A 13,954-nucleotide genomic window follows, 5' to 3' on the forward strand; every position below is an offset into this window, starting at 1 on the left:
AGTAGTCCAGCCCACATAACCCAAGTTCCTTCCACACAACATGGCCACAGTTTGTCATCCCAAGTCCTAGTTTAATAGCTCCTGGGGAAAGCATCACTGATGGCTTTCCTTGGGTTCCATGTTCTCTTCCTGTTTATTATCTCCCTCCTCTAATTTCCTCATGTCTGTGTTGGCATTCAATTTTGTGTTCATGAGTGTGAGCTCTTGAGAAAGTGTCACTGAAGCAGGTACCACATAACAAAGCTCCTTGGGCTCACTAAGGGTAAGGAAATTAAACTCAAGGGGAAGGCAGAGACTGTTCTCGTTTCCTTTAGGCGAGGAGATGGCAGGAGGAGGCTGTCCAGAGGCAGCTGTCCTCTATGCTCTCTTTGTTCCCATCGCCACCGTCACAGTTGTTCCCTGTCCCAGGGGAGGCCGTGGAATTAGGGGTCTGTTTTCTGATAGCCAGTTTATCAGCATTCATGCCCAAGAAGCTTTGAAATTCTAAACTGCTGCAAGGGATGCAAAAGTTACAGCTGCTGGTGTTGCTGATTCCTTGCAACTTGAGAAAATGCCAACATAAAGATCCAGGGGAGGAGGGACCAGGCTTCATGTCCTTCTTCAAAGAAAAGCCCTCAGCCTCAGTTCCAGAAACAAAGTGCAAACGGCCCCACCACCAGATTCTCAGGGAAGGAGGTTTTGACGGGCTCTGACTTCATAAACCAGATACATAATCAGTGGAAAGGGAAGTTGCGGTCAACACAGACACGCGCTCAAGGGCAAAAAAGAAGTAAAATATGCTTGCTTAGAGTCCATTGTGTTTCTTTAAAGGAATGGATCTTCCTGGCTGGAACTGGTGAATTAAAGGAAAAAAAGAATTCACTGTTTTTTGAAAGGAGGAGGCCCCAGTTGCAGAATCATCTGGCAAGGAACCTCTATAGACCCTGGAAAGATTGGCAGAGCTAGTTTTTGTCCAGCCTCGGAGAGCGAAGCCCCTCGGCTTTCATTCTCGGGTTGGCAGGGAGGGGACGTTGATGACGCCTGTTCAAGCAGCTGCTTTGTGCTAGTGTGTTTTCTTGTGGCTCTGCCAGGTGACAGCCTGACCCTCGGGCCCTCGGCCAGTTCAGCCCAGAAAGCCAGTGTCTGCCACCATGGCCCAGATGTGACACGGACTTTCCTGTTTCTCTTTGCTGATTCACAAATAGAAGCCTACATTTTTGTTTTTATTTTTGTTTCCCTGTGATTGTTTTTCGATAACAGGGCCAAGGAGAGTGGAAAGAGGCTTGACCCCAAAGATTTACATTAGGAAGAAACATCTCTGTTGGAACTTTTATGTTTCTGAAAAACTTCAGGTCAAATAAGCCTCTGTTGGTTATTGTTCCATGCGCTGCTTGGATTGCCCCAGATTCCAGGGCTTGTGGCTCAAAAGTCAAGGTCTCAGAAGGCTGAACATCCCAACAGGAAAGGGTGAAAGCAACAAGAGGACAAGTGAGACCAAATTCGGAACTTTTCTGTCTGGTGCCCCAAGCAAGTCCCGTTGCCTGTAACAAGCATCCCAAGAACAGCCCTACTTTGCTTCATCCTCCACCCTCTTGGATCCGTGCCCATGTGGGGTCTTCAGGCCGGTGCTCACGGAGAGGTCCTACAGATCCTCCATAACCAGAGCCCCTGGGTTGGGTTTCCACGGTGGCTTAAGTTCCTGAGTTTACTGGGTTTCCCCAGCCACCTAGGAACTTGGGACCTAGAGATTCTCGAGAACCCACCCAGCCAGCCACCCCACTCCTGGTTCTGTTAGCCCAGATTCTGCCACTCGCCATCTCCATGGTCCTCTGTGTCGATTGTATATCACAGCTTTGCTTAATCTGTGACCCTAATTAGATTTCTCTGGGGGTTCTATGTCCATTCGCCACCCACTCTCAGTTCTGCTCCCTCACTGCCCACTTCCCAGCACAGGTGTGATGAAAACACACTCAGAAGTCTCTCTGTCCTTTGGTACCTTTTATCTTGACAACTTCTGGAAGGAGCGGTTGCCTCTTAGTAGCCTTGGGAATCAATCACTGTCTCTCCCTCTCTTAATTTTTCAGTTCACAATGCATACATCATCATTTTATAGTTGTTATCCACTTATACACAAATTAAGTCAGTAATTAATGAGAGTAAAAGGACCTTTCTTATTAACAAGTCAAGATGATTTATTCTCATTTTTTAAAATGGTGGATTCTCAGTATAGAAAATTTGAGAAACAAAGAAACCAAGAAGAAAGAATATTGCCCGTGACGTTATCCCCTGCACACAACCAGCAAGCATCTTGGTATCTCTCCTTCCAAAGATTTCTCTAGGCGTTTGTTACCTACTTGCAGTCGTGTGACTCTTCTTATTATAGCAGGAGCATTTTTTCCATGTTAGTAATAATTTACTTTAAGCATAAGTTTTAACTTCTGTTTAACTTTACATTATGGCCTTACAATATACTTAGCTATTGTCTTCCTATTAAATAATTAGCACACTTTAAAATGTTTTGAATTATAAGTAACACCTCATAGGATCTCTTCATGTGTCATTTTTTTAAAAAAGTATCTCTCTAGCACAGATTCAGAGGTTAAAGAGAAGACCCATTTTTAAGTTTTGGGTTTTTTTTAAAAATAATATTGCCCCGTTGGTTTACAAAAAGTTACATGCTAACTCCTGGTCTTCTGTCCACAGTGTATGAAAATAGTCATCACTATTGGGCAAACATCTTCTTAAAATTTCATGAACTTAGTGGTGAAAGTAACTCACCAATCTAAACTGTGTTACCACTGAAGGGAAATATATTTTAAGGTTGTTTTTTACTTTCTTCGAATTGCCAGCTCACTTGCTTTCCTGTTTACCTAATCTTAGAGTTTTCTTATCTGCATAAATTCCTTATATGTTAACCTTAGAGAATTGAAAGCACATTTCCACACAAAAGCTTGTTCATGAATGTATACAGCAATATTATTCATAATAGCCAAAAGGGGGAACAACCCACATGTCTATCAGCTGATGATCAATAAACAAGTGATATATCCGTACAATAGAGTACTTTTCAGCCATAAAAAGGAATGAAGTACTAAGTCATCTATGAATGTTATGCCAAGTAGCCAGTCAGAAAAAGCCACATATTGTGCAGAAGAGGCAAATCCATAGAGACATAAAGTAGATTGGTGGTTGCCAAGGGCTAGGCTGAGAACAGGATGGGAAATAATTGCTTAATGGGTACACATTTCTTTTTGGGGTAATGAAAATGTTGGAATTAGATAGTGGTAATGGTTCCTTTGCAAATATATTAAAACCCACTAAACTGTATACTTCAAGAGGGTGATTTTATGGCATATGAATTATATCTCAATAAAAATAAGACAAAATTTTAAAGTGCTAACCACAAGGAATTTTTTCCATAGTCCAAGAAGTGATGGGGGGAGGTCTGAAGAATAATCAGTGCCCTATTTCTTTCTGAACCCTTTGTTTGGCATAGACAGTTTAAATCTACCTTTATTTTTATCACCATTCACTCTTGTCTTAACCTTGACATCCAAAAGTGAAGTGAATGTAAGAAGAAAGTGTTCTTTACTCCTTTTGGAGCTTTTCCATGGTTTGCTATTAAAACCTCATTTGTCCATTTGGGTTTGGGAATGGTTCCAGCAGTTAGTTGACTGCAGTGTTAAATCTCACCATTGGGGTCTAATGCTTCCATTTCTTTTTATTAAGTGCTTGTGGGTCCCTGGGCGTCAGGGAATGGAAGGTTGCACAAAGGGAAAGAGAATGTGCTGCCAGGGTATAAGCTAAACCCAAGTAACACAGTAGGTGTTGCAAGAGGGCATCAGAGGGCAGACACACTGAAACCATACTCACAGAAAACTAGTCAATCTAATCACACTAGGACCACAGCCTTGTCTAACTCAGTGAAACCAAGCCATGCCTGCGGGGCAACCCAAGACAGGCAGGTCATGGTGGAGAGGCCTGACAGAACGTGGTCCACTGGAGAAGGGAATGGCAAACCACTTCAGTATTCTTGCTTTGAGAATCCCATGAACAGTATGAAAAGGCAAAATGATAGGATACTGAAAGAGGAACTCCCCAGGTCAGTAGGTGCCCAGTATGCTACTGGAGATCAGTGGAGAAATAACTCCAGAAGGAATGAAGGGATGGAGCCAAAGCAAAAACAATACCCAGTTGTGGATGTGACTGGTGAGAGAAGCAAGATCCGATGCTGTAAACAGCAATATTGCATAGGAACCTGGAATGTCAGGTCCATGAATCAAGGCAAATTGGAAGTGGTCAAACAGGAGATGGCAAGAGTGACTGTTGACATTCTAGGAATCAGCGAACTAAAATGGACTGGAATGGGTGAATTTACTCAGATGACCATTATATCTACTACTGTGGGCAGGAATCCCTTAGAAGAAATGGAGTAGCCATCATGGTCAACAAAAGAGTCTGAAATGCAGTACTTGGATGCAATCTCAAAAATGACAGAATGATCTCTGTTCGTCTCCAAGGCAAACCATTCAATATCACAGTAATCCAAGTCTATGCCCCAACCAGTAACGCTGAAGAAGTTGAATGGTTCTATGAAGACCTACAAGACCTTGTAGAACTAACACACCAAAAAGATGTCCTTTTCATTATAGGGGACTGGAATGCAAAAGTAGGAAGTCAAGAAACACCTGGAGTAACACGCAGATTTGGCCTTGGAATACGGAATGAAGCAGGGCAAAGACTAATAGAGTTTTGCCAAGAAAATGCACTGGTCATAGCAAACACCCTCTTCCAACAACACAAGAGAAGACTCTACACATGGACATCACCAGATGGTCCACACTGAAATCAGATTGATTATATTCTTTGCAGCCAAAGATGGAGAAGCTCTATACAGTCAACAAAAACAAGACTGGGAGCTGACTGTGGCTCAGATCATGAACTTTTTATTGCCAAATTCAGACTTGAATTGAAGAAAGTAGGGAAAACCACTAGACCATTCAGGTATGACCTAAATCAAATCCCTTATGATTATACAGTGGAAGTGAGAAATAGATTTAAGGGCCTAGATCTGATAGATGGAGTGCCTGATGAACTAAGAACTGAGGTTTGTGACATTGTACAGGATACAGGAATCAAGACCATCCCCATGGAAAAGAAATGCAAAAAAGCAAAATGGCTGTCTGGGGAGGCCTTACAAAGAGCTGTGAAAAGAAGAGAAGCGAAAAGCAAAGGAGAAAAGGAAAGATATAAGCATCTGAAAGCAGAGTTCCCAAGAATAGCAAGAAGAGATAAGAAAGCCTTCCTCAGTGATCAATGCAAAGAAATAGAGGAAAAGAACAGAATGGGAAAGACTAGAGATCTCTTCAAGAAAATTAGAGATACCAAGGGAATATTTCATGCAAAGATGGGCTCAATAAAGGACAGAAATGGTATAGACCTCACAGAAGCAGAAGATATTAAGAAGAGGTGGCAAGAATACACAGAAGAACTGTATAAAAAAGATCTTCACGACCAAGATAATCACGATGGTGTGATCACTCACCTAGAGCCAGACATCCTAGAATGTGAAATCAAGCGGGCCTTAGAAAGCATCACTACCAACAAAGCTAGTGGAGTTGATGGCATTCCAGCTGAGCTATTTCATATCCTGAAAGATGATGCTGTGAAAGTGCTGCACTCAATATGCCAGCAAATTTGGAAAACTCAGCAGTGGCCACAGAACTGGAAAAGGTCAGATTTCATTCTAATCCCAAAGAAAGGCAATGCCAAAGAATGCTCAAACTACCACACAACTGCACTCATCTCACACCGTAGTAAAGTAATGCTCAAAATTCTCCAAGCCAGGCTTCAGCAATACATGAATCGTGAACTTCCAGATGTTCAAGCTGGTTTTAGAAAAGGCAGAGGAACCAGAGATCAAATTGCCAACATCCGCTGGACCATGGAAAAAGCAAGAGAGTTCCAGAAAAACATCTATTTCTGCTTTATTGACTATGCCAAAGCCTTTGACTGTGTGGATCACAATAAACTGTGGAAAATTCTGAGATAGATGGGAATACCAGACCACCTGACCTGCCTCTTGAGAAACCTATATGCAGGTCAGGAAGCAACAGTTAGAACTGGACATGGAGCAACAGACTGGTTCCAAATAGGAAAAGGAGTACATCAAGGCTGTATATTGTCACCCTGCTTATTTAACTTCTATGCAGAGTACATCATGAGAAACGCTGGGCTGGAAGAAGCGCAAGCTGGAATCCAGATTGCCAGGAGAAATATCAATAACCTCAGATAAGCAAATGATACCACCCTTATGGCAGAAAGTGAAGAGGAACTAAAAAGCCTCTTGATGAAAGTGAAAGTGGAGAGTGAAAAATGTGGCTTAAAGCTCAACATTCAGAAAACGAAGATCATGGCATCTGGTCCCATCACTTCACGGGAAATAGATGGGGAAACAGTGGGAAAAGTGTCAGATTTATTTGGGGGGACTCCAAAATCACTGCAGATGGTGACTACAGCCATGAAATTAAAAGACACTTACTCCTTGGAAGAAAAGTTATGACCAACCTAGAGAGCATATTGAAAAGCAGAGATATTACTCTGCCAACAAAGGTCCATCTAGTCAAGGCTATGGTTTTTCCAGTGGTCATGTATGGATGTGAGAGTTGGACTGTGAAGAAAGCTGAGCGCCGAAGAATTGATGCTTTTGAACTGTGGTGTTGGAGAAGACTCTTGAGAGTCCCTTGGACTGCAAGGAGATCCAACCAGTCCATACTGAAGGAGATCGGCCCTGGGTGTTCTTTGGAAGGAATGATGCTGAAGCTGAAACTCCAGTACTTTGGCCACCTGATGCGAAGAGTTGACTCATTGGAAAAGACTCTGATGCTGGGAGGGATTGGGGGCAGGAGGGGAAGGGGATGACAGAGGATGAGATGGCTGGATGGCATCACTGACTCGATGGACGTGAGTCTGAGTGAACTCCGGGAGTTGGTGATGGACAGGGAGGCCTGGCGTGCTGCGATTCATGGGGTCGCAAAGAGTCGGACACAACTGAGCGACTGAACTGAACTGAGCAGCCTGAGGGTCATTTGAATAGGACAAGCCAGAAAGAGGAAGCCGGCAGATGATCTAGGTGCCAGGAATGTGGCTTTTTCTTAAAGTAGTGTGACATTATAAGAGTGATTTCAATTAGTTCAGTTCCCTTGCTCTGTGGTATGGAGCAAGGTCCTTCCTCCTCACCCTCCAAAGGCCATTGTTGTAAAGCCAAGCGTCAGTGATCTGATGAGTCCAACTCCACCTCTTATTATTTCTGAATCAAAGTTTTAACTTGATTTTTCAATAGGCTCTGGTTCTGCCACTGTTGCCTGTGGCAAGGTTCTGCCTTGTAGATGTTCCTGCTTTCACTTCTTCTCACCACAAAGACGTAGTATTATTTTATCACCTGTGTTTGGTGGGGGGGTTCTTGCTCTGAGGGCTCCCTAGAGTAGAAATCTGTTATTGTTGTGCTTGGAGGAAGCATTACATGTGTATAGCTCAGGTTATGCAGTCAACATGTTCCAGAAAGTTTACATAATATAAAGCGCATCATGTTTTCAGTGCAGTAGGACAGCTCTGTTTTACACTAAGGAACCCAATGCTGCCTCCTTCTGGTATCTATAAATATCCTGCCATGTCTAGGAAGTATCAGGAAACTAAGGGCTGCTCTAATGTCATTGGCACAAACGTTCATTAAGATGCCAGACCACATCAAGGAAGCTGGTGACTCACCATACCTGGCTTGGTACCAGCACCCTTGCTGAGCCTGCCGTCTCGGGGGGTGGGTTGGGGATCTGGAGGGGCGGGGCCCAGTCCGTGAAATCAGGGCATCCATTAGTCATGCACATGAGGTTGGGTTCTGTGGAGTCAGGGACCTTCTCCACCGGTCTCTCCCTCCACACCTCCCACCCTGGTGCCCACACCCTTGCGTGGACTGACCTAGATTCCATGGGGCAGGAGGCAAGACTAGTGTAGAGGCTCCATGGGCTGGCCAGGAAGTCAGCCTGTCTGGCTTCAAATCCCATCCCCACCCATGCCTGAGCTGTGGACAAATTCCCAAACCTCTCTGGTCCTCCATTGTACAGTGAGAGCAAATAGCAATCCCCCATCTTAGGGTTGTCATGGAAATTTAGTGAGAAGACACGTTCCAGTACATAGCACGGCACCTGGCTTGCCGTGCACCTTCACTTGATAGTGGTCATCACTGCTGAGATTGGGAGCCTTCATCTCTGTGATGCCCCATCCCACCAAAATATAATAAGTATTTGTTTTCTGTTGCCCTGTAACAAATTATGACAAACTTCCTGATTTAAAACAACTGTTATCAGCTAACAGTTCTGAGTCACAAGTCCAGACACAATGTGGATGCTCTGTCCGCTTGCAAGGCTGAAATCAGTGTATTGGCTAATAGCATTCTCATCTGGAATCTTGAATGGGGAAGAATTCATTTCCAGGTTTTTTAGGCTTCTTGGCCCAACTCAGTAGTTCTTGTGGTTGTAGGACTGAGGTCCCCATTTCTTTGCAATCTGCCAGGTGGGGGCTGTTCTCAGCTCCTAGAGGCCACCCATATTCCTGGCCACGTAACTTCTGTCTTCAAAGCCAGCAGTGGAAAATATCCCTCCCATGAAATGCCTTTCACACTTTGAATCTACTTCTCCAAAAAAAAAAAAAAAAAAAAGCCAGTTCCCTACCAGGGCTCACATGATGATGTCAGGTCTATCTAGGATAATCCGTCTTCAGTTAAAATCAACTGTGCCAAATAAGAGAACCTAAACACAGGAGCCATGATTCCATCATCCACAAGTCCCAGGGACTATCCAGGGCTTATCTACAGGAGGTGGGAATCTTGGGCACACCTTAGAGTTCTGCAACACCTTTTCAACAAGGCAGGTACTTCACGCCTGCCTTCCAGTTGGCAGCAAAAAGAGGATTTTCCCTCACTGGCATGGTCTTTTGTGTTCATTTTTCATAACTGGGCTTCAGGCACTGGCTGGACCCAGCACCAGTGCTGTGTGTGGTTCAGACCTCAAGTATTTACATCTCTAAAATGCCATCCCCGCTGTGACCTTTTCCCTGCTTTGGGGAGTGTTTGTGCTTCAGAAAGGGTTGAGTGTGGCCCTGATCTCTCTCCAGCCTCCCCAGGCATCCCTGGTCCCTCTGTCCTGGCTGTCCCCATCAGACAGCACTGCCTGCAGGGGGTCAGGACCCAGGGTCCCACAGAGAGGAGAGCCATATCATAAAAGATTTGAAAACACCGAGACACCGAAGTAACAGATACTGTGGCCCAACTACCACTGCTACCAGTGAGGCCCTCCTCTGTCTCCAAATGTCCTGCTTCCAGCTGTTCCATGGGGAAAGCTAAGGAAAGCCTTCCCCAGACTCTCAGGGGATTAGTTTCCCCATCGAGGACACAGAAATATACCTCAGGTTGATTCTTGTGGGTATTTCCAGTCTTACAAGGATCAAGAGTTCCCTGCCGTGAGTCTTCTGTCCTGAAATCAATCCATTTCTCACGTGACTCTGCCACATCTTATCCATTTGCCTCACTATTACTGTTGACTAGAAAAGGGCGTTTAGTTGTGAAGCTGCCAGTTTTTGCTTTTCCCCAGAGAAGTCATGCAGCTGTGCAGTCAGGGTACAGTTGAGCTTTGAATACCTTTCCAGCTGTCCCCAGCTCAGTTACTTGTTTGGTTTCCAGGTTCTTGGTTTAGTTCCCTTTCCCATTCTTTTACTTTCCTCGTGATACCCACCCAGGTAGAGCGGAGAGCAGCTGAAGGGATGGTGAATGAGAGCCCCAGGAATCATGCCACATCAGCGCCCAGGCTAGTGTGTTCTCCCTGTCACTCTGCAGAGTCTGGGCTGTCAAGAGCCTTGCTGCCACTTACGTCTGAGAGCTCTTCTCTTCTCCACACCCACCTCGGTTGGTTTCTCAGGCAAAGTGCTTACATTGTTGAAATTGTTGTCGGTTTCACCTTCCTCCTCCTGCTATCCTATTTGTGTGTCTCAAGAGAAAATAATTTGCTTTTTGTGGAAGACCGCCAGTGGCTCTTTTCCTTTTCTGGTACTTAGCTCTCTCACGTGCCTGAAATCTCACAAGTCCTGCTGTGGTGTAACCTGGGCATACAGGTGTTGCTTCATTGATTGGCATATGAAGAAATGTGGGTGGATCTGTGTTTAACGTGCACCTAGCCGACCAGACTGGGTTCTGTGGCATCAGCGGAGGGAATGTACATTCCACCAGACTCATGCTAGACCAAAGGAGCCTGTGCCCAGAGTAGCAGATAGATTCCATCCTTCATGTCAGCTTCCGTCAACCACTCAAGGGTTATATGAAAAAGGATTCTGAGGCCACCCATGTGATGGACGGATGACGTCCATCACTCTCGTAGGAAGGGGGTGTGGAAGTCCTGGGATCATTCTTTAGTGATTTCTGCCCATTGTTTCATGCTCTTACGGCACATATGAGAGCACCCACAAGACTAAGGAAATTTTAAGAAAATCAGGTTTTACTTACATAGTAGAAGCAGAGCCCCTCTGTTTGCAGAAGGATTGGAGAATAGGGGTCTTCACAGCTCTAATCTATACCTTGACCACAGGTACAGGATCCTGCTGGTCAAAGCGCTGTGCATCAGTTTTTCTAGGCCTGGTAATGTGCAGAGGACAATGGTCATGATGTATGATTTACTGATCAGAGTCCTCCCGGGGCCCCACTTTCGAATGGCATCATTCAGGATTTCCCAGTGCTGCACAGATCTTGAGCTAGTGTATTAGTGCTGTATATGTTCACGATGGATGCACAGCATGGGCCGTGAAAGCCACACTACAGAACTGTACATAATAAGGATGTTTTTATTGTAACCTGAATGCTCAGAACTTTTCTTCATGGCAAGGAGCCTGAAGTCACACTCAGTACAACTCACAGCATCTTCTGACCCCTTTCATCAGGAAATGGTTAGTCTGACCACCTCAAGTGGGAAGAAGACGACCACAAGTTCTTATACAAATATTTTCACTGAAATTTAGCTTTTAATGACTTGAGCCTGCATTTCCTGATTTATTTTCCTTTTCTTCTTGTTTTTCAACGAAGTGAAGAGGATAAGCAAGATCCGAGCAGAAACATTTCTTACGTGAAATTGCAAGCACGTGAAGGGGTAACGGAGCTGTCCCTTCTAGAAAAGAGAATTGTTTTCTCCAAAATGATTCTGATTGAGTTTCGGGTTTCTGCATTTAATCATGTAACACATAACTTATTGAGTACCTGCTGTGTTTCAGGCACTGTTCTGGGCCCTGGAGATGCAATAATGAAAGAAAAACTGAAGAATAATCATTGCTTCCAAGGAGCTTACTATTTGTTTCCTTCCATTTTTGTCATTGCTATATTGCCAGTGGCTGGCACATAGTGGGTGCTCAATAAAGAGTAATTGAATGAGCGGAAATTCTCTAACCCACTGTTTTTCTTTTATCCTTTCTGCCTCAAAGCCAACCCTTTGTTTCATAAAATTATATAAAAGCTGTTAAACATTTATTACAGTAGTAATACTTTTTTTAGTAGATTTTTTTTCTTTTTGGATATTTGTGAGTTACATTTTATTTGGGGCAAAATGAAGACTGTGGCCCCGGAGGCAGCACCTTAGATAGCTCTGCGAGACTGGTCCCAGTAGATTCTTGAAAGATTTTCTTTCTTAGTTTGGTTAGATGTAAGGTTCTGTTTTCAATAGGTTTTTGATGTAGGGGTTTGTTTTGATGGAATTGAAAGAGTAGTTTGTAGTGAGGGTTCTCAGTGGTTTTAGATTTAGATTTAGATTTAGATTTACTCTGTCACAGGAATGAACTTCTCGAGAAAAAACAGCACTTTATGTCAGTTTTTTAAATTGCCTTTTTGCCCCAGCATACCTGTTCTCCTAAGGAAGGCATTCTGGATTGCAGTGTTAAGCACATGCATATAAGGAAAACAGCTCTTATACTGTTTCAAAGATACAGCTATAAATTCTGTCTTCTTCATAAATCAGGATTTCTCAAGCTTCATGCATTCACATTTGGAGCCAGGTAATTCTTTGTTGTTAGAGGCTGTCCTGTTCACCGTAGGAGGCTTTGCAGCACCCTTGGTCTCTCACCACTGGATACCAGCAGTTCTCCTTACCCTCAAGTTGTGCAGCCAGACATGTCCCTTGGTCATGGGCCACAAAGTCACCCACAGCTGAGAACCCCTGGCCTAAATGATGTGATTCTGTAAATCAGGTCACACGTCCTCCAACTACAGCAGATCAGTGGCATCCCTGAGAAAAGCACCTAGGACAAGCAGTGTGTTATTGGCTTTTGTAGAAGCTCAGGGCAACGTTCCACCATGAAAGGGTTAATATGAAGTGAGCAAGATATTTACCAGTCTTGTGAAATAACACCAACAACAAATGATGAAAATCCTTCAGCCAATCACGCCTTGGAGATACTTTGCATTTCCTATTGGAAACTTGTTAAAAATCATATTCGTTTACCATAAGTTAGCATGTTGGACAGAGTACACTGTAAGTTAATCTGGAATGATTTACACGTAAATGTGTTCCAGATTTGGTGAGCTCAGCTCGAGCAGCAGGCGGCTTGTTTCCAAACATTTCCATTCTCAGGAACTGACATTCAGTTTAATAAGTATTTACTGAAACATGTAATGTGAGAGGGCCTTAAACAGTCTGATATTGCTTCCATGACCCCAGCCGGCATGAAAGCAGTGCTCAGAAAAGTGGCCCCCCAGAGTCTCTGTGTCTGATGAGGCACCCCCATTTTGGTTTGCAAGATATAGAGAGATACTAGCTCTTTCCTTGCTCCTCACCGCCTCATGTCCCTTCTTGTCCTGCACCAGCTGTACTCTCCCTGGTGGATACATGTAATTACATGTGATGTCATGTGTTTCTTATTTGGTTCTTTGGTCCCAAATGGGCCACTTTTCAGAACTTTGGCAGGGACATCCATTGCATTTTCTACTTCCCCGCCGACACCTAGACAGGGTATTACAGGGTATTGCAGTCCAAAGTGGGGTCATTTAACCGACTCACCTTCCATTTTTTAATCTTCTTCACTTCTCACACATGCCAGTAGATTCTAAAACACAGGGCACACTGCTGATAAAAGTTGCTGGAAGAAGGGTTGGCTTTGAGGCAGAAAGGATAAAAGAGAAACAGTGGGTTAGAGAATTTCCACTCATTCAATTGCTCTTTATTGAGCACCCACTATGTGCCAGCCACTGGCAATATAGCAATGACAAAAATGGACAGGACCTTGCTTTCCTGGAACTCACAGTCTACTGGGCAATGAGACAAGTGGGAAGGCCGTGTTTTCACATGGCACAATAGATGCTATAAAGAGAGAAACCAAGATGCCGTATGAGCATTGAGGAAGAGCAGCACCCCAGCCTGGGGGATGGCGGGGAATCAGAGAAGGCTTTGCAGAGGAAGTGGTGTCTTAACTGAGACATGAAGATTATTTTCTGTATCATAGAGGGAGAGGGAGGGACTTACTTCCTGGTGGTCCAGTGATTAAGACTTCACCTTGCAATGCAGAGAGTGTGGGTTCAATCCCTGGTCAGGAAGCTAAGATCCCACACATCTCCGTGGCCAAAAAACCAAAACATAAAATAGAAACAATATTGTAACAAATAAAGACTTTTTTTAAATGGTCCATTAAAAAAAAAAACAAAACAGAGAGGAGAGGACAAAGGGATTCAAAGCCATGTTCCAAGGACAAACGGTGAGTGGGAAGAACAGAATCTTAAGCACTGAGAAGTCAGGCATGTTTGGATGGTAGAGTGAAAGACAGGACTGAGAAGTAAACGAAGAGGAGCCAGTGACGGTCGAGCTTCAGGACTCTTACGAGAACACTTGGGTCTTGGCTGATGCCCTTTCCTGAGACCAGCACCGACACAGTAGGTTTAGTTGGAAGGAGGATGGGG

General features: G+C 44.1%; 1 protein-coding gene across 4 annotated transcripts in view; it reads left to right on the plus strand.

Moving 5' to 3' along the window:
* FYN (FYN proto-oncogene, Src family tyrosine kinase) overlaps positions 1–13,954 on the plus strand; it is a 219,229-nt gene that overhangs the window by 149,908 nt on the left and 55,367 nt on the right. The window lies entirely within an intron of this gene.

The sequence above is a fragment of the Oryx dammah genome, unplaced genomic scaffold, assembly GCF_014754425.2.
Source record: "Oryx dammah isolate SB20612 unplaced genomic scaffold, SCBI_Odam_1.1 HiC_scaffold_4, whole genome shotgun sequence".
NCBI classification, from domain to species: domain Eukaryota; kingdom Metazoa; phylum Chordata; class Mammalia; order Artiodactyla; family Bovidae; genus Oryx; species Oryx dammah.